Source organism: Ceratotherium simum, chromosome 8 (assembly GCF_057802395.1).
Source record: "Ceratotherium simum simum isolate JZ-2026a chromosome 8, ASM5780239v1, whole genome shotgun sequence".
In the NCBI taxonomy this organism is placed as follows: Eukaryota; Metazoa; Chordata; class Mammalia; order Perissodactyla; family Rhinocerotidae; genus Ceratotherium; species Ceratotherium simum.
The window spans coordinates 66,475,841-66,495,119 of record NC_141907.1 but is presented as its reverse complement, the minus strand read 5'-3'; the positions used below and the strand labels follow the sequence as shown (position 1 = coordinate 66,495,119).

At 40.1% G+C, this 19,279-nt stretch overlaps 1 protein-coding gene across 11 annotated transcripts in view; it reads left to right on the top strand.

Moving 5' to 3' along the window:
* RASGEF1B (RasGEF domain family member 1B) overlaps positions 1 to 19,279 on the top strand; it is a 562,507-nt gene that overhangs the window by 517,213 nt on the left and 26,015 nt on the right. Inside the window, exon 1 of one of the 11 annotated variants that reach the window (XM_004430881.3) lies at positions 10,101 to 10,228. The exons of the other annotated variants lie outside the window; for them this stretch is intronic. The gene's annotated coding sequence lies outside the window, so the exon portion shown is untranslated. Of the gene's footprint in view, positions 1 to 10,100; positions 10,229 to 19,279 lie in introns of those variants that run through there. 11 annotated transcript variants of the gene reach the window in all.

Genomic DNA, 19,279 nt, shown 5'->3' with positions numbered 1-19,279 from the left:
CACCTACTATATACCAAGTATTGTTGTGGGCACTGGAGTTATAGATAAGGTCTTTGCTTGCATGTGCTTTTTATTCTAATTATTCTATTAGAATTTGTATTCTAAATCTATTTCTAAGTTAAGTATATAAATGGATAAATAAGATAATTTTAGAGAGTGATAATATTCTCCTAAGATTTTCTTGAAGTGCATCTCCCTTCTCAGACATGACTTAGAACTAACCTGTCCTGGCAATACTTGTGACTAACTCACATCCTTCAGGTCTTGCTTTAAGAGGAGCCTTCCTTGACCCTCTCCCCACAGCTGTTCTCCATCCCAATAATGATCACCGTCTTTAAGGATTGGTTGGTTATTTATTCTCTTGTTTAATGCCTGTCTTGCCCACCTGGATGGTAGCCTCATGACAGCAGGAACCTTGTCTGTTTTGTTCTCTTTGGGTTCCCATTGCCTTTTCCAGGGCCTGGCCCACAGAAGGTTCTCAGTACATATCTGAGGAATTAGGGTGACCAACCATCCCAATTTGCCCAGAGGTGAGGGTTTGCCCAAGACATAGAGCTTTCAGTGCTAAAACCAGGATAGTCCCAGGCAAATGGAGACGATTGGTCACCCTATATGGAATGCATATCCATTGGATAAGAAGTTAGTCCCAGATCTTCCATCATCGAAGCTGAATCTCAAGTTTAATTAAACTTGAGACCAGAGCAGACCCAGAGCAGAGGTATCACCAGGCTGTGGTACATTTAGTTGCAGCCACTGCCTCTAGTGTTCGCTGAGCCTTAGGGAAAGTGAAAGCAGATCCCCAGGGACTCTTTCAAGCATCCTGATCACTATAATAATGCAGACCTTGAACTCCAGGGAAAGGCTATGCCCATAATCATAAAGTCAGTGGGGCTGGGTCAAGTCTACCACTTCTGGGTCTCCTCAAGCCTCCTTCTTGGCTGGCTGCTGAGGTATTCAGATGGCACCAGTCTAAAAACTAACAATTAAAAACAGTCTTAATATGAAGCAGCATTTAACAGCTAGAAAACACCTCTGAAATCGTGTCATCCAGTCCCCTCATTTTACAGTTGAGGAAACTAAGAATCTGAGATGTTAACTTCTCCAATAGAAAGCCAAGTTATATAGGATCCTCTTTATTCTGACCAGGGTCCCTTTGAAATCTTGGTCACTGCTCTCACTCCACAGGTGAGAAAATGAGTCCCTTCCACTGTTTACTCTCACCAGGCTGTCCTGTTTTGCATTTCCTCCCTCATTTTGTATTCTCTGGCACAAGTTCTTCTAGCCTTTTTGGCAAATGACTTATTTCAATATACTGGTTGTTTCTCCCTAAAAGAACTCCTGTTTAACAGGTTCAAACATTCCCTCTCCCTTGAAGCATGGGTTGATTACTCCAAAATTTGGAGTAAAAAGTTTTCACCACTATGTAGTTTGCAGATCTTGAAATAAAAGAAAGACAAAAAACCTAAAAACTCCTATAAAAACGTATGAACCCTAACAGACACCTTACTTGTCAGGTGAGATCTTCCTGGAATTTATGTCATTGTGATATACTTTAAAGGATTGGTTCTGACAATATATATGGGTTTTTTCCTCACCAATAGAAAGACACAGACCAAAATTCACATTCATTTTTATTTTGTTGTGTGTTCTGAATCAAAAAATGACAATGTGTCTGCCATTAGCCTTAATGCAAGAGCAGGGCCAGGGCTAACCAAAATCACATCTATTTAGAGATATTTTCAAAACAGTATGTCCTAGTTCAACTATTTTGAGAAAAAATACAATTTGTTGTTAGTGTTTTGGAAGTTAGAAAGTTTGGGTTCACAACTGCCTTTTATAATAGCTGGTGTTTGACTTTTAACTTAGGAAGGCAGAGCATTTCAAAAGGAGTTTGTTATGAGTTATTAAAAAACAAAACAGAACTTAAGACAAATGTTTTATTTGTCTGGGGAACTTTATCCAGACTGAGATATTTTATTTGACCCTTTGTTATGAATTTCTTGCTGTGAGAGGTGTTCAATTCATACCTCCATCGAGAAGGCCTTGGTCTTTCTTAGGCTTATTTCCTTACATGCTTTTTCTTCTGAGATAATCTCTTTAAAATCATCCAGCAATAGTCTGGGCCGGAAAATTCCTCTTGTCTTCCAACTCTTTCCAAACTTCACCCTATAAGCAACAGCCATATTCTTTCAACCCATTTACTCATCCAAACACATCTCCAAACACACACCTTGACTCTCTCAACAGACCTGAAGTAAACGGATCATTCCACTAGTACGGAGATATATCCATATATTCAACCTCCATTTTCCTTTAGTTCTTGACCACTCTTCAGAGACAGCTAATTGGAGACAATTATGTGGATAATTGTAGATTCTAAAATTATCACTAGTTAATTCTAGGCCCTGGAAACATTAATCATATGCTAGTAGTGTTAGCCTGTGGGAGATCTGACTCTAAAGCAGGTTTCAGTCGAGAATCAAAGCTCTCTTGTATGTTTACTCACAATACACATCACTCTCTGAGAGGAGATACAAGCACATCAAAAAGCAGGACGGGGCTCATTTGGATAAATTATGTGAGAAGCATAGCATTCTTCAACACATTTTTCATGTATCATAATTTTGTATAGTGGGACCAAATAAAATTCTCTGGACTTTTGATTGATAGTTATACTTTACAAATGTGATTAATCAGTCAGTGGAAAAAGGTAAAACAATAACTTTACCAGTATATATTGCCTTAAAATGTAAGCTTTAAATATAGAAGTTTAAGGTTGTGTTGTATAGCTATATGAAAATATCCAATTTTGGTTATAAAAATCTTTTGGTTTTTGGAGAAATTTACAAAATAAAAAAAAAGTATAAACACTTGTGTACTCACCCCCCACAAATGATAATCAAGAACATTTTGTCATATCTGCTTTATGTCTTTCCTTATGAAAGAAATCAAACACCACACATAAAGTTGAAGTCCCCTTTGTCTCCCATCCCTAGTCCCACCTGTACTCCTTCCCAGAGACAGCCATTCTCTCTAATTCACTAGTGAAATACAGTTAAATTATATGATCTGCCCCATTTGTTTCTGTGTAGAAAATATATTTAGCATTATGTTTTCCATAGTAGTATCTAAATATATTGTACAGAAATGCTGGTTTTTCTAGGCAAATAATGATTATCCCTGTGTCAAATGAATTTTGGGGTATTTTACAAAATTACACTTCACAGAATTATCTAGAAACTATAACAATGCTGTAATTTAAATTTTTTTTTTTTTTTGCTGAGGAAGATTCACTCTGAGCTAACATCTGTTGCCAATCTTCCTCTTTTTGTATGTGAGCCGCCACCACAGCATGGCCACTGACAGACGAGTGGTATAAGTCCACACCTGGGAACCAAACCCCGGGTCCCAAAGCAAAGCATGCTGAACTTAACCACTAGGCCACTGGGGCTGGCCCTATAATGTTTTTAAAAGATGATATAGTCTTATGAAAATCAATTATTTTATTATATTAAAGAGAAAATACCTTAGGTATATGTTTTCATGATGAAAACAGTAAATGCCTATTAGAGAAGTTTTTTTTCTTTTTTTTTTGGTGAGGAAGATTGGCCCTGAGCTAACATCTGTGCCAATCTTCCTCTATTTTGCATATGGGATGCCTGCCACAGCATGGCTTGATGAGCGGTGTGTAGGTCTGTGCCCACGTCAGAACCCATGAACCCCGGGCCACCAAAGCAGAGCATGCGAGCTTAATCACTGCACCACCGGGTGGGTGGCGAAGTGACTTTTTGATCAACATAATTTCTTGAATGTACTTTATGAAGTCTGATTAATAGTCTAGACCATGGTTACTTTAATGATAAAGCAACGGGTTTACTATTTTATTATATTGAATATTAAATAAGATAAATGGTATTAGCAATATTTAGAGAATTCTAATAAAAGTTATTAGCAACATCTAGAAAATTCTCATTTATTATTTTATCAAGAAGTATTCAATAGAGAATGTCATCAATATTTGAAAACAAACTGTACTTCTGTAATGTCAAAGTAGCTCCATAGATTTCACTCCTGCAGGAATAATTAGGAAGTAAAATCACGTAGTTTTTGAAGTGTTGGGCTTATCATCCAGGCTCTTCAACTTGTGTAACTTTGCCATTATCTTGTTGGATGGCCTTGGAGAGATCATTTCACCTCTCTAGAATTCAATTTCCTAATCTCAAAAATGCCTTGGTTGGTGGCAGGGGGGTGGGGGAAAATAAAAGTAGATGATTATTAGTATTTCTCTCAGTTCTAAAATTTTATTATTCTATTATTCATTTTCTCCCTTCTCCCTTCTCACTCAATGTCCTAGGACATTGATTGGTAGTTAGTCAAAACTGAGGGGATCTTCTAGCAAAATAATCAGACTTAACATTAAAAGGCATAAGAATTTGAAACAGAAAAACCTGTTCTTAATTCATTATAAGATCAACTCATTCACAAGAAACCAGACAAAAACCTCTAGAAAAAGAAATTAGAAATAGAGAAATATGTTAATATTTACTATTCACTATAAAGATTTTACAGAATGAAGAATATTTATCTAAATAAATGAATATTAAACATAGTTGAATTTCTACTCAAAACAATGATACATCTTATCAAAATGATGCATGTTTAAGGTTATGAAATATTTGTGCAGAAAAAAATAAGTCACTATGCATTTTATAATCAATAAGGATCATGAGATTGTGTCATGACCTTATGTTCAGGCTAAGTTATATTATTTCTCAATATTAATATCCCTTCTGAGGATATTACAAATAATTACTTTGTAAGACTAAATAAGAATTGACAAATGAGAGAAATAATAATGCTTATAAAGGAAAAATAATAAATTTGCCTTTCAGCAGTTCTTGTCTAATATAAATGAAGAGATAGTAATTTTTTACATCTTCTTAGGGGACTTTGAAAACCTACTATATCTGTTGTGAAATTTTCCATGCTGTCATTACATTGTTTTGTACAACTTTAAGGTCTGGGAGATAAAAAGTGATAGAGGATCACATGGATATGTGGAAGAGATTTTCCTGATGTTATCTTTTCCAGTCAATTCTCTTCTATTTAGGAGAATCTTCTTAGCAAATTTAAATGAATAGCTGTCTGTAATATTTTTAGTGATCCCAGGAAAGGAAAATATATGCTTCTCTAATGACAACTGTTAGAACTGAATGACCCCCACAGACCCAATGTTCTTCCTAAATGAGATATGGTATGAAAGCACATTGTAAAATCTAACAAATGTTGAGAATTATTATTGAGATGACCATTCCAAGGCTGACCTAATCATGTGTTTCATCACAAAAATTCCTTCTAAGTGGCAGGGTTCATTGTATAGTTATGAAGGGATTGATGGGACTGGGCAGGGACTCAGGATCTTGAATGTCTAAATCTTCATGTCCTGCCTTCATCAGCCTTCTCTCAGGTTCCAGGGAAATGTATGTACAGAGGTCAATGCCAAACACATACACACTTTTTATTACTATGAAATTCCAACATGGCCCCCTAGTAAGCTAGGTTGGCCCATGGACAGAATCCCATTTACTCAAGAAAAGCGCATGAAACCAAAGCATGCCAAGCAGCCTCCTTCCCCCTCTAACTCTAGGCTTTCAGACGATGAGGAAAGAGAAGTTAAGGAAAAGCACAGTAAAAAGCAAGTGGAAGATAAGGGGTTTTCTCTGAGTTCTGGAGCCAGGCCAGTCTAATTGGCCTGTCCAACATCTCGCGCAGTAACTAATCTTGTCATTGCAGCCACATGGGAGAGAGAGGCCGAAGAGAGAGGATCCCAAGAAATGGAACCCATAACCCAAGGAATGAGTCCTATGGCTCCAAACTATCTCTTAGTCTTGACCTAGCTGTCCCACTATAGGATTTCCTTCTCCTCTGTGAAAGGGGTGGGGGTGGGGGTGGAATAGTTGTATTTTCTTTCTCTTCCTTTAAATCTATACTCCCTGTAATAGCAATTACTTTTTTTTTTCCTTTTACATAAAATAAATACTTGGGTATCGGTGCAGTACTCTAGGTATCATAGGTTTTTGTTTATTTCTTAACTGTTCAAAGAAATAATTGGGTTTGTGTGTTCCAGAGAAGCTGTGACTAGTTCAGAGATGTTATAGGACAAGTTACCCAGCTGCAAAGTTATATTAACATACCTTGCTTAGGAACTGTTAAATGATTTTCCCCAAATTGCATCCAATCATTCTTCATGTTTTTGCTTTATAAAATTCTTGTAATTTTTTGTCAAAATACAAGAGAGGCAATGTACATCATACTTACCAAAAGTGAGTTTGTCTTCCTTGGCTTTGAAAGTGAGAAGGCCCCTGAGGCTGTGGTCTAGATTGACTGCCAATAAGTAGTGTGACCAATGCCTTTGTTTTCTTCCCTTTATAAACTGGGGCTAAGATTCTGTATCTTTGGATGTTTATCTCCCTATTCCAGAGTGACACTGAGAAAATAAATGAAAGAGAAAATGTGGAAGTGTTTTGGAGAGTTACTTGGCCATTTCACAAGGCCCTTTAGGATTCAGAGAGATGGAATTCAATGTTGAAAAAGGCTGTTATTCCACTTGGGACATCGTTCATGTTCCTCTTATGCTGAAGCTGTGACCCATTTCTTATACTTTTCCTCCTTAGTCCTATCTGGTGTTCTGGAGCCTCATTCCTCTTTCATGTGACAAGTTTTAAATATCTGAAGGCAGTTATGCTTTGTGAGATTTTCATTTAAAGTTCAAGTGTTTTAAGAAAATCATAAACCACAAATAATAATATTAAGCTTGTTATCTCTGAGACAAATGATAAACACTGCTTTGCAATGAAAACAACTGGCCTCTAGTTTAATTTAAATATACATATCTACTAGTTTTAACAGCAATATCTTGGACATGTAAAATGAATCAAATTAATCGTGGAAGATTTTTTCAGACATTATTTCATAAATCTTACAGTAAGTAATTAAATCCATTTTATAGTGCAGGAGATGGAACCATTGGAATCAGAGAGATATGGGTTTAATTCATGGCTTCTCCAGCTGTCTGTGTGGCCTTGGCTAGTTATTTACCTTCCTAAGTGTCATCCCTTCATCTCAGAAATGGAGAGAATAGTACCCACCTCTCTTTTGGTGAGGATAAAAGATTAAAAGATAATGTAAGTAAAAAACATAAAACAAATATGGTGAAACACTCAACAAGGGGTAAAACGAGTGAACAACATCAACATATGGCATCAACACTTGGATAGATGATCAAAATCAAAAGTTAGACGGAAAACAGTGAGAAGCAAAATGAGATGGATTGCACAATAACATTTGGGTAAATGCACTCATGTGGTACTCACATAAAACAATGCCATCATTGTTCATGAAGGTGGATTGAAAAACTCACACTAAATACAGTGTGAAAGAGTAAGTGCCTTTGGGATGGTGAAAATGGGGATTTTTGGTGGGAAATGAAAGAGACTAAAACAAAAGAAGAGTGCTGGACATGGATCAGTCATGGTGATTGCTCTAATTTTGTACACCTGAGTTCCAAGAGGAAAGGAAAAGAAAAATAATATTTAGCACAGGGCCTGCCTTATAGCAGAAGCTCAATGCAGGTGGCTATTTTTATTACTCAAGTGAGGTCTTACTCAGCAGGGCTCTATTTGCATCAATTCAGCTGGTATTACTGAGCTTCCTAACATTTACAGAGATAAGAATTCAGCCAATGGCGTCAAAAGACCAGAAAGCAACTATGAGAAGTGGAGAATGGAAAGAAATTCTTTTCATGATAGACAATAATTGATGCATCATCATAACAGTTTTTATTTATTGAGTGCTTACCATGTGCTAGGCATTCATCAAATAATTAGTTGTATCAACATATATTTATTCAGTCCTTATTATGTGTGAGAGACCCTGTTCTAGAGATCAGAAATACAGCAGGAAAACAACTACAATGACAACAACAAACCTGGCTCTTACGGAGCTTAATTCTGGCGAGGGGAGAGAGGCAGTAATGAGTAAAATATACAGTATGTTAAATGGTGGTAAGTCCTATGGAGGAAACAACAACAAAACAGGAAGGCCCATGTGGAGTGGGGGTGACTGCAATTTTAAATAGGGGGGTCAGGGAAGGCTTCTCTGAGGGACGTTGTTCCAAACCTGTTTCGTGTATTATCTCCTTTAATTAACCTTCTCAACACTCTGTGAAGAAGTTACTTTTATAAACCGTGATTGCCATTTTCAGATGAGTAAACTGGGGCCCAGAATCCTTTGGTGCCTTTTCTAAGGTTTGATACCTGGCTACTCGATAGAGACAGGATTAGGGTTTGGGCCACCCAGCTCTGGAGCTGTCCCCTTATGTATTTACTCCCTCTCATATAGGGAGCTGGAAGGGGCCCTGGGGCATCCGCCAGAATGGGGAGCAGAATGTGGTTTGGTAAAGCATTGAATCAATATTATCATAGTATCCATTTTATATTTTGAAAAACTAAAATAAACATCTTTTGTTTTGGTGGAGAAAAACTCCAGAAAGTAAAACTAGGCAAAATCTTCCAGGCTGGAGGGTGTAGCCAGAGGTCACAAAGGATATGTCAAATATTTCCATTAAGAAATCCTGATTTAGTCCAACCCTTTTAATTTATTGCTACAGGACCAGGAATTTCAAGACTGTAAATGACTTGTACAACCTCATCTGGCTTGTTTGTTACAGAATCAGGGTGGAAAACTGAGCTGGAAAGACTAGCCAACCAGCACAACCACAACAGCTGGGCTGGGCCGCCCCAGCCTCTGTGCTTTCCTCTGCATGGCTGGCCAACCTCTCTTGGCTATATGGCTTCTTTTCTCAACTGCAGAGATAGGGGAGAGTGAATTTCTGAGTCAGGCAAGACCATTTGCAGGAGAGGGGGAAGGAGTATAATTAGAGGAAGAGAAGTGAGAGGAGGAACAGATGAAGAAAATGAGGGAAGGACTCAGCTAAGAATAGGCAAGATGAACTTCAAGATGACTATTTCCACCCCAGGAAGGAGGAGGGAGGGAGGGAAGATGCAGCAGGGACAGAAAGAGTTCCTCTATCTCAGTAATCCTAATTATAGTCCTATAGGACAGGTGTGAACAGTGTTGTTTTATATGTGGGAAAACAAGCTCAGAAAAGCTACTTTACTAATTCAAGATCACATAGCTGGCAAGAGAGTCTCCTGATGCTTTTTTCTTTCCCTGGGTCCCTTTCTTCCGTTGTTTCCATCGTTTCTTCCCTCCAGCCTCCTTTTATTTGTACAAAGTGAAGTATTGAGGTTTTTACCTTTTTCCTAAAATAGTTAGCAAGTAGCCAATGATAAGAGTATGTGGTTACCGTGACAACCCAGCCCTTACTGAGGACTGGCCTCCCCGCTTTGCCTCCAGAGTCATATTCCACGGCACAGGTTCCTTCCTTTGTGGAACTTCTAACAGCCGCAATTTCACATTTTGTGTGGGTGACCATTTGCTTACCGTTTGTCCTTCACTAGACTGTAAGCTTCATAATGGCAGGCACCAGGCTACTTTTGCCTGAAGTGTGCCCCCAGCGTTTTGCACAACGCCGGGCACTCGGGCTCTCCGTAAATATTTGCTGAGCGAATGTTCTTGTGGTTTCTCTCAGCTCTGTTCTGAAAGTTACATGGACAGTAACCTTTAGCTCATAATTATGGTAATAGAGACTGTATAACGAGTCGGGCCGGTATTTACAGGAGGTACACAGGTAAATGAACACACGCACACATACACATGACTGCACAAACAGCCCCGAGCAGGTGCACTCAGGAGGTAACGCAGGCCGTCGGAGCGAGCCGAACCGGCGCTGGTAAACAGCGCTGCGCTGGGCTCCTGCGGCTCCGCGGCGTGGGCGGGCACCCGGCCACCGCGCGGCTGGAGCCCCGGCCCCCTGGGACGCGCGGGCCGGGTCCTCGGCGCTGGAGGCGGCGGCGGGGTGGGCGGTGAGCTGCACCGTGATTGGTCGGCGCGTGCCGGGGCGGGGCTGGCTGCGGGGGCGGGCGCTCGGAGCGGAGGGGGTGTGCACAGCGGCTGGGGCCGTAGTTTCAGTATAAACAAGGCACCCGACTGGTTGGACGGATTTTTCTTTTCCTTCTTCCCGCGCTCTTCGCTCCCGGCCTTTTGGTCGCGATTGTGGGCGCACGGCAAACAGCCCGGAAGCCGAGGACCAGGGGTCCGTCTGCAGGTGGGTTGTTCTCTGGCCAGGCAGTTCTCCCGGGAACCGAAGCCTGGCAGCGGGAACGCGCGACCGTGCTGCGCTCTGCGCTCTCCTCGGCGGCCCGGGAGTTGCGCTCGGAGCGACTCCGGCTCTCAGTCTGCGCCCCGGCTGCCGGCTGCGCCCCGGGGCGAGCGAGTGCTCGCCGGCGCAAAGCGGCCGGGAAAAGCCAGGGACCGGGGGAGTCGCCTGCCCGGCCGCCGACGGCGCCTGGCGCTGCCCGGGGAGCGGACCCGGTGCCAACAGGTGCGGGGCTGAGCCACTGGGGCCCGAGCGGGACAGGCTTGCGTTTTGCCTTGCTTCTTTCTCCTTGATCCCGCAGCCAGGCCTTCTGTTTCGAGATCTGGGTACAGTTTTTGAGGATTTGTCTGAGTTGTAGTCGCGTTCATCCTTTCTTCATCCTCTCTTCTCTTCCCGTACACAGCTAGATTGTTTCCTTCTACTTCTGGGCTAGTTTCGTGTGTGTGTGTGTATGTTGTTTATTTTGGGTGTCGGAGCCTGATAATCTAAGGTCAGGCTTTAGGAAGGGACAGGGAACATAAATCATGTGCTTGCCACTGATGAGGTGATATGCTTTCATCCCAGCGTTCAGCTGGCGAACTTGGGACACACGGGTACCCTTGCTCTTGCCTGAGCTCACGGCCTCGGGTCACCTGGCCGAAGGATAATAACGTCTACTGGGGGTACCGCGGAGCCTCGCAGGCAGCTAGCATGAGGGAGGCTCCTCTTTCTAGGAGAACCGTGGGAAGAACTCAATGCTGTACAAGAGAAAAGGATGAAATAGGAGGGCTGGTGTGTGCTCGCCTGTGTGTGGGTGTGCGTGTGGGCGCGCGCCTGCCTGCGTATCACTTGAGTATTGCTTCCCACCTTGCCGCAACCGAATTGGCGCAGTTCTGGCGAAAGCAACGTAGCTGAGTGCTCTGACAGTGCAGAGGGTGGCACAAGTGTGGTAAATAGCAGGAGATCTCTAGGGAGTGACTTTCTCTTCTGAATGTAGATGTGTCCGTCTTTGCCGATGAGTTCAGTGGGTATAGTGTGTAGAAATGAATATCCACACAAATGTGTGTATGTGTGTTTGGGCCGAAAGCGTCTCCAAGGAGTCCTTGGTCAGCAGCGCCATGTGACCACGGTCGGGAACTGCTGCTGTGCGTAGGTCTATATTTAGCCCTGGGTGATCTCTAATGGCCGAGGGAGGGTCTCTGAACTGGGTGCATAAAGAGGAAGAGTCCAGGGATCAGGATTTTGCACTCTTGAATAATGTCTGGTACAGTCAGACTCAGATGGGGTGAATAATTATTCTTTCCTCCCGAAAACGGTAGCTAGAGCTTGGCATGTGATGGCTGTGTCTTAATTCAAAACATAGTTGGACCGTGGTGATAAGCCTGTGCTAAGAAACAAGGAGGCTCCAGTTCACCAGAGTGTGTACCTGATTGGAGATTTGGGAGGAAAATAACTGGTTCGGTGAGGTTTAGAGGAAATGTAGAATTGATTTCTAAAAAGAGATAAAAATAAAAATTCTTGGCTGTTGAGACTTTCATAACAGAAAGATAAGGCTGGCAGCTTGTTAGACCCTATCATTAATGGTTATTTTATTTTGGGGAGGGACAGTGGTTGAGCCAATGAGGACCCAGGGCACTTTTGACAGAAATCAGGGCTCACAAGCAGTGCCATATTATGCCTTTCAAGCAGATTTTTTGGCAAAGATGAGAAGATCAGCTACTGATTAGCGAGTTTCTTGTTGGCATTCTTCCACTAGATGTCCGTCCGTCCTTTGTTTTCCTAGAGGTGGCGACATTGCTGGCTACTGAGCATACTGGCCTTCTACTTTCCAGTTGTCTAACGGAATGTTAAATTCTTAGAATTTATTTCTCCGTGGTGCATTTGCTATCTTGCTCCATTTTATGTGCTCCACTTAATCTGATACCACACCTGATACCTGGGATGATGCTGTCTTATTGAAATAGAAAATTGCCAGAAAGTATTTGCATTTATTGTCCTTTTTCCCCCAGCGTAGTATCTAATCTAATATATTCTTGGGTATATATTACTAAATATTTCTAAAATTTATTATTTATCATAATAATACATATTTCTTATGTTATTACTAATGTTACATTCTCATAATCTAAAATTAACTACTGGCTAATAGAATACAGTACAAAAAAAAATACAAAAAAAAAATTGAATAACACCTATCTAGGAAAAAGAGAAATGGTAAGAAAATTGAAGGGAGAAGCTGAGCCAGTGTCTATGTGAGGTAAGGTACCTGATATGGCCCAGGAAGTGATGAGATTAACTTTATCAAGTCTCAAAGGTGACCTGGAAGAATTGGACTTTGGAGGACCATTTGGATGACCCCAAAGAGAGGATCTTCTTGGATAGGAGATGAGGGAAGGAGGGTATTCTCCCTTCCTTGGGAGAAAAATCTGGAATCTCTGATATAAGGTTTGAGAATCTTGATTCTGATGTAACAAATAATAAATGGAAAAGCCATTCTAACATTTTGTGAAGTCCTAAAGAGATAAATTGTACTGTTGAAAATACTGCTTAAGATTTCTGGAATTTTTGGTGTTAGTCGTTGAATTCAGGTGTTACGTGCCCACCCCCTTCACGTTTCAAGAACTGCAGTTGTTCTCTTTTGGTTCTCCAGTTAAATCTACAAAAGTTAGATCTATGCAACCCTTGATTATCCTAAAATGACAAATGTTGTAGCCCAGTGCCGTGAGCTGATTTCTGCCTTGGGAACAGGGAGACTTGGGTTCTGGCAGATCTGGAGCCCTAACAAGTCACTTGCTCTCTCCCTATACCTGTAGTCTCTGTAAAGTTGACAGATGTTGAACTAGATGGTTCCCGAGTCCGTTTTAGCTCTGTGATAACTGATTTATTTTGCTGTACTGTCACTTCATGCGTTTGCACCCTATATTAGGGGCGGAAGATGAAGAATGAAGTATCCGCAGTTCAATGTTCAGCTACTTTCTGGGTGCCTGGAAATGAAGAGAGGATAGTGAAGTTTCTTTTTATTGATGAAAATTATGTAGAGATTCAATATTTTCTTGAACTGTTTTTTGCTTTTGTTTTTCTACTACAGGTGTATTAAAAAATAATCATCAAGAAAGTTGTGTCAGAAACTTTTTTTGACCTGTTAAGTCACTGTTACTATCTACAAAATTTTTAACCAGTTTCTCCACCATTTTTTCTTAGGTTTATGTATTTACTATTTCATTTCAAGATATGTCTATATGTGGAAGCCATTCATTTGATTCAAATTTTATTAGGAAGCCCTGGTATGAAAATTAGTTTAACACAGGGAAAGTACAAATCAGCCTTGTAAGAGAGGAAAACACTTTATAGGTTACCATTATCTTTCCGTTTATCAAAAAGAGAAGAATGGAGGGGGAGGAATAATCATAGTTTTTCAAGAACTTCCAGCCAAAAAATAAAATTATCCCAGTAACCATGTTCCAGAATAAAATGTAAATAGAAAATTCTGCTTGTTTACTGAGTGTCCTCACTAAGTATTAGGTCATGTTCCTGCTGAGATGAACTGGATTTAGAAAAATAAACCCTTTTGGTGAAGGATGCTCCCCATATGATATTTTATAATTTGGCTTGAGACCTATCATGTATAAATGATCATTCAGCTACTTATATCTGTGCTGTTCAGTATGGTAGCCAATAGCCACATGCGAATATTTAAACTTAAGTTGTTTAATTAAATTAAACAAAATTAAAAACTTAGTTTCTCAGTTGCACTAGGTACATTTTAAATGCTCAGCAGCCACATGTGGCTAATGGCCACTGTATTGGATGGTGCAGAAGAGGAACATTTCCAATATTCCAGAAAGTTCTTTGTGATGGCACTTAATTAGATAATGATGATTTTGATTATCCAGAAGATCACTTTTATTCCTCTGGGAAAATGAAGTAATTAATTCTCATTATTTTCGGGCACCTAAGACATAAGGCAATAAGACCGACTGGCTTTATCAGCCAGCATATATTTTCAACTGTATGGCATGAGTAATGCCACTTTCCTATGTTCAGTAATATGCCAGGATCACAAACACTAATACCTCAATTTCTTTCTCCAGTACTCGTCTTTTTTCTTTTCTAAACCAGCACTGACTGTTACTGCTGGAAAGCGCCAACCATTTCAAAGACAAGGGACATGGCGCCACCTACTGTTAGGCCCAGGAACTGCATGGAAGTTGTAGATGAAGAAAAACAATTAATGCGTAAAGAGTGTCAGTGTGTTCTGGGATCAGTTCCCACACAGTGAAGATTTATCTCATGGAAAAGTTTTAAATGACTCTCCAGGCCCATTTAGAGTTGCCATGTACTGAAATGTCATTTTGTGTTTATTTTAATAAACTACTAACAAGATAACCCCAAGACAAAAGATCACAAATTTTAGCTTTGTTTTGCTTCCAGGGAAACCAAAGATAGTATTTGAGTCAGAGTCCCCTTCCTTTATCAATTAGGAATTAGTAAAGATTTTTTAAAGTAGCATCTAGGACAAATCAAGCAAAATACAAATTCATTTTTTGTATGGAAGTCTATAACAAATCAGAAAGTAATACCACCATTTCATCATTGTGGAGAGAAATAGGACCTTTTTTCCTCAAAAATACTGATTTTTTTTTTTCCTTGACTGTGAAATCTCCTAAGCATTTGGGACTCAGTTCCAAAGCATGTACTTATCTGGGAGTTACTTTTTTGTTCACATGCCAAAGAAGTGAGTCAATTCTGAGTTGTCTGCTCTGTGTTGTTTATACTCTCAACACAATACCTCTGTTTTCAAGGAGGTTCGCGGAGGTGTAGCATTTCCCCACTTTCCAGAGATGCTGCTAGAAATTTCTGCTTTTAGGATTTCCCCTGGCTGAGGAAAGAAATGAGAAGGTAATATGCTAGACATTTTCAAGCTCAGAATAAGCCCTGTATTGGACAGTGTCAGAAACTTGACTTTTATTTTCACCCTGACTCAAATCCTGGTTAGATACACTCCACAAGCACGCAGTCAGTCCTAGTGTTCTAAGATCCAGCAGTGCCGAGAGGAGGCTAAAAGGACTTGCAATACTAGTGGGAGTGAAGCTGAAATTTGTGAGCTCTTTCTCCTTCAGATCTCTGGAACCGCAAATGAAAGGAGGAAGAAGATGCATCTCACCACAGTGCAAAGTTCCTTTGGAATCTAGCTGGGAATTGGGGAACCAGTAATTCCAGCATATTAAATTAAGCCTCTCCTCACTAAACAAATATACTTTCAAAGTTCAGTGTGATAGGGAGGCCTTCCTCTACCTCAGTGCGTTTGTTGTTTTTCAATTGGGACACATGCCCAGCATTTGCACAGAAGCTAAAAGATAGTGATCAATATAAGGGCATTGGATTTATTAAATATTTCACCCAAGCACTATGATGAAATAGGAATTGGAAAAAAAAAAACTTTTTTTCTTTGATGCCTACCTTTTCTGTCGCATTCTCTTGAATGTGAAGGAAATGCTGTCCTGACATTCTGGCAGAGATTTACAAAATACCTATAGCAGATGTTGAAGGATCGGTTTTGATTTAGTTCCCACACCCATCTTTTTCTCGACCTCTTCTCCAGTTTGAATTGTCACCTGAAACCACCTTATCCTGGTGCACCTGCCTCGTCATAAATAACGTTGTGCAAAAGCAGTTGCTAATTCAGACACAGTCTGCTGTTTAGAAAAAGGCAGCTTTTCATCTGGTGCCTTAGTTGGTTTGAAACCATTAGGCATGCCTTTCAAATCCATTCATCCCTTAAATCACCCGGAGCTTGCCTCCTTGCTGCTGGATCAATGTCAGGCTAAACTTTGTCAGGGTCCTTGGAAGAACATGATCTATCTTTGTGACTGAATTAGCTGCCCCTGTAAGATATCTTGTCTGTCAACCAACTTTTCAACTTACCAAATTAATTTTAAGAAAGAACATTCATCTTGTATACCTGGGTTGGATATATCTTTTACTTCCCTCTGGGAAGTTTTCTGGCAGAGCCTGTAATCTGTATGCTAATTTTGGTGTCTCTATGCTTTCTTTTAGCTTAGTTCGTTGTTTTAAAAACCGAAATCTGTTTCCCATTGTCTCATTGCTCCTCCCCATTCCAGAATGCTGCCTCAATTTAGGGGGGAAAAAATGCCTATTTAAATATCTCTACCCAAACCAAAAAATTTTTTAAATTTTAAAATTCTCTTGAACTCCATTTGATTGCTACTACCTGAAAATAGAAGTATTCCTTGATTTCTCAGGAGCCAGTCCTGAATGTGTTAGACCAAGATTCCCTTTGGAACCACCATGTTCTCCTTTGAGAAGGAGTAGATAAATAATATCCAGGTTCTGTACAGGCCAGCACATGTGCTTCCTAATCTAGGATCTGAACTCCCTGAAAGTATATGCAGACTTGTTGGTATATTTCTCTGGGGGCAGTGTGGGGAGAGGTTTGTGGTCTTCCTAAAAAGTTAAGAGCCACTGCCAAATAGAATATATTCTGAGTTCCTAGGAACCGGTTTACAAATGAAGCTTTGTCAGGTGAGAATTGCTGTTGAGATTAACCTCTCCTCACCTTATGTTATTGGTAGTGATTTGAGTAAAGTCAGCAGCTTTTTCAAGTGTCTCATATAAAGTTCTCTTTTTCCAAAGGAATTAACTACTTTCAAGTTTGACTTAACAGTAAATTAATGCCAGTATTTAATTCAGTGACACCACACATTCTAATTTTGGAAAGGAGTCAGTTTTTCCTAAACATTTTTGGTGAGCAGGTCTCTATAGGTAGGTGTACAGGGTTGGACAAAACTTGTGCTCAAGAAGGATGGCAGACATGGGAGAAGTTGGTTTTGAGATTATGTTGGAAATGGTAGAGAGGAGTAAATTGAGAGTTCACAGGACCCCAGAGACAGAAAATATTAATTGTGAGAGCTGTCGAGAGAAGGTTTGCTGCAGATAAGAAGAACTCAGAACTACACTGAGATAAAAAAAATAAATGGAAGCCTTGGGGTAGGAGCAGGCTTCCACTTAGCCCTCTTCCTCTAGAGAAGTTAGCACTTGATTGCTAGAGTTAATAGTGCCCAGGGATATATACCTCTCTGGATTCTCATGTCCAGTACTTGGGTATTGTATTTGCTTTCTTAAGCAAGAACCAAGCCAATATTTAATCTTCTGAGCCTCAGTTTTCAATTCCAGAACGGAAGCAGGTAAAACTGAAGTCCTGGATGTAAAATCTGAGTGATACTGAATAAGCAGTAGTTCTTGATGTAGATAACGAGAAGGGAGACGCTTGAGAGGACAAATCTGCTGTGTTGATCTTCTTAAGTATTTAAAAATACGCTTCACAAACAGGACTTTCTGTACCATTCGCTGACCTTTCTCCTCGTTTATCAAATGCATCTATTACACAAGGTAGTTGATCCTTCCAGAAAACAGCTAGACTGGCCACTTGTTAGAGATTGTCCAGAAATGGGAGATGCATACTGTGATGTATGCTTTTTCTTTTGGTCATTTGTCTCATTAAAATTTTTTACTGGAGATCTATAAAGTACACACAAGCAAATATCACTGTGTTTCATTGAATCTAAGATGCGATTCATTGTTAAGATGGTCTTTTATTTCATATATTGCTAAAAAAAGACTCCAACATATTTTCTTATCACTGGACTATTTACATGCATTCCAATTTCAAAAATGCTAAAATATAAAGAAATGTATATTAGAATCTCTGAAATCTCTGTCTAGATGGGACAATGCTTTGGTTGCAAAGATTAGTAGCTTAAGTATTTTTGTTGGTAGTATTGCTTTCTAATAAGAGTAATAATGGCATTAATACATCTTTAGAGCGAGGATTTACACAGAACATATAAATTATTGTAATACATATAAATTATTGTAATGTAGTAAAACATATGTAAAACATATAAATTATTCTAATAGCCTACAATTTGAGATAGACTGACAGGCTTTTCATTTTCTGGTTAAACATTAGAAGTTCCAAGACCATTTGCAGCATAACATGATGTAGTGTAATAAATTTTGAACCTGGAGGCTGAAGACCTAGGTGTGAAACCCTCCCCTGTCTGTCCCTTATCCGGTATGTAACCTCAAGTGAGTTAACACAGTTTTTCTGAACCTCACTTCTTATGCAGTCAACACAGAGTGAGGATGCCTGCCAAGCAGGGTGGTTGTAGAATTCAGAAAGGCATTTGTAGGCAGCAAACCTTACACAAACGGGAGCTGCTGACGTTCATTCTCAGAGCTTCTACACCGAGCACCTAGGCATTTCCCCGGTGAGGGGCCTTGAGGGGAAATCAGAAGGAAGGACTGTGGAATGTGGAGACCTTTTCCAGCATGCAGGATCCCATAGTAGAAGAATGTACGACTAAGGAAGGGAGAGGGCCTAAGGAATTAAGAGATGCTGTCTTGAGTACGGATATGGCAAGGTAGAAAAATATGACCATTGTGCATAAATAAGGGGCTGGGGTCTCTTGGCGTGACTCGAATCTCAGCAGTTGGTTGTTGCTGTGTGCAAGTTCAACAATAAGGGTGGTTCATGGGGAAATGAAATCAGCTGATTTGGAACAGAACTTTGGGCTAATTAGAAGGCAGAAAACGACCTGTGACATGCTCTCTTCTTAAATTTGATTTTTAAGTATGATAAGCTATAACCCCAATTAATTTACTTGGACATGGTTTCCATTGCTGTTTGCAGTATTTTCTTTTGGCACGTGGTTGGAGGGGATTTTCTAAGTGTTGATATTTTGTATCTCCTCACAAATCCTGTGAGTGATACATTTCCAAGGAACAATACTTGAGCAATACTTTTGCCATTGCTCTAATAATGCTCTAAGAAGAACTTGGCTGTCAAGAAAATTGGTAGTTTTTTTATAATTTAGAATTTTGGAAAGGGTGAGCAAAATTGGAAATAATTTTCCAGATGAAAAAACATACGGGGGCGGGGGACAGGGTAAGTGACTTTCCAAAGTTTTCACAGCCACATTATGACTCATTAGATCTGAG